This window comes from Corvus brachyrhynchos, unplaced genomic scaffold, assembly GCF_000691975.1.
Source record: "Corvus brachyrhynchos isolate BGI_N302 unplaced genomic scaffold, ASM69197v1 scaffold116, whole genome shotgun sequence".
In the NCBI taxonomy this organism is placed as follows: domain Eukaryota; kingdom Metazoa; phylum Chordata; class Aves; order Passeriformes; family Corvidae; genus Corvus; species Corvus brachyrhynchos.
This window is the reverse complement of record NW_008240221.1, coordinates 9,224,566-9,226,437: the sequence shown is the minus strand read 5'-3', so window position 1 is coordinate 9,226,437 and position 1,872 is coordinate 9,224,566.

The following is a 1,872-nucleotide window of genomic DNA, read 5'->3' as shown; positions in this document are numbered from 1 at the left end:
CCACCAAACCAGTATGACTTCACAATAGCTAGGCTAATCAGGTAAATTGAGCAGATATCTCCCTTGTCTGTAACAGCAAAACTTTATGGGATTAACACATTTTTTCTTTTACTACATGGACTAAAAAGAGTGTGTCACTGTAAGTCGTCTTTCATGTGATACTTAAAATACATTTAGTCTCACTGAAAATATCCTGAGTTTAAATCTTCTTTTATTTTGTAATTTTTTTAGAAGAGTTAAACATTGAAACATTTATCCTTAACTTTTTACTCGTTTTTGTAAAAAAATCCTTTACACAAAACTGATGAGTTCTCTGAAACCATCAGACACTGCTTTTTTTTAAAAAAACCAAAAAAACCCTAGTGTTAGTTTTGTTCTGCATGTTGCTGTTAAACTTATATTGGAAATTAAATAGAAAAAAAATAGAAATAAAGGCATACATGATTTCCTCCATATAAATTTAAAAATTCACTCTATGCACTGTTGAGTGAGAAAATAAATAGCAAACTCGCTCTTTTCTATAGCATGTTATCTACCTTATACCATGCTAGCTTGTTGTTTAAATACTTGCATCACTATTATTTTTTTGAATTCCTGAAAATAAAATTTTACCAGTAATACTAAAACCCCACAGTACTAGTGTTATAGGCTGTCTGCCAATCTTTCAAAATCGATTGGATGCATAAAATGATGAACATGAGGGATTATTAACAGTCAACTCACACCTTGTTGCTTAAATATTTTTTCTCTTTTCTTAAGAAGTGATTGCTACAGCATAATTTTTTTGTGATGGGGAAAGAAAAACATAGGCAAGGACAGCAGAACTAGATGAAATTTTTATGTAAAAAATCCATTGAAAAGGCTCTTTGGCTGTCTGCTTGTGCCCTTGAGTCTCATGAGTACAGTTGGCAAGAACAGAAAATCACTTATGGACTCAAAAAGTGATATAGTACATTTCCTACTCTTTTAAATCCTTTAATGTGTCCCCAGCATCTCATGTAATTTAAGGAGGAACATCAGAAAGTTTGGATGCTTTTCTGAACGTTGTTCAAAGAATTCCAAAACCTTTGTGTTGTAAAAATAAGATGGAAATTCTATAAGAGAAGCCCTTCTTTCAGATTTTCATACCATTTACATGGAATTAGTATTGGTCTCTACAGAAATAGAAGAGCATGGCAAAACTGCAGAGGTTAATCATATCTTTCCAATTTCAGTAATTTGATGATATGCATTTCAGTTGATTCTTAAGCAGCAGGAGCTGTTCCTTTTGGGGACAATGGCAAGGCCTGGTGAACAGTCTTAACTAATTTATTTCATTTCACTGGGATGTACTTTAGGGATTAATAAGGAACAGCAATAGATGCCTTGCCACATTCTCTCTGGACTGTGATTTCTTTTGCTCTTCTTAGCTGTTTCACAGCCTTTCTCAAGCCCAGAAAATAATCATAAATCATACTAAATATTTATTTAGCTTTTTGACATTTTTCATGCGTGAGTGAAAAAGAAGATGGGTGAGTTAGTCATAAAAATTCCAAGGAAAAAATATTTTATGGAAATTTGCCTATTTGTCAAAATACAAATGCTTTAAAGAGGCTGTTTGAGTATGTTGATGCTAGGGTGGGTGTAAAGAGGATCTATCATGCTTGCAAATACACTGCCCTGAGGGAATGAACACAGTGTTGAGAATACATCCCACGAAAGAGCTATGAAATCCATCAGTGGAAATGCTCCAGATTTTTACTAATGGAATACAAAGCAGGATTTGGTGTCAGATTTCTGCTTTGAAAATGCTGAAATCTAAAACATAGCTAGGAGAACATTAAGGTAAGTAACTTCAGTAATAAGGATAATTAGTGAATGTATGCATAGGGA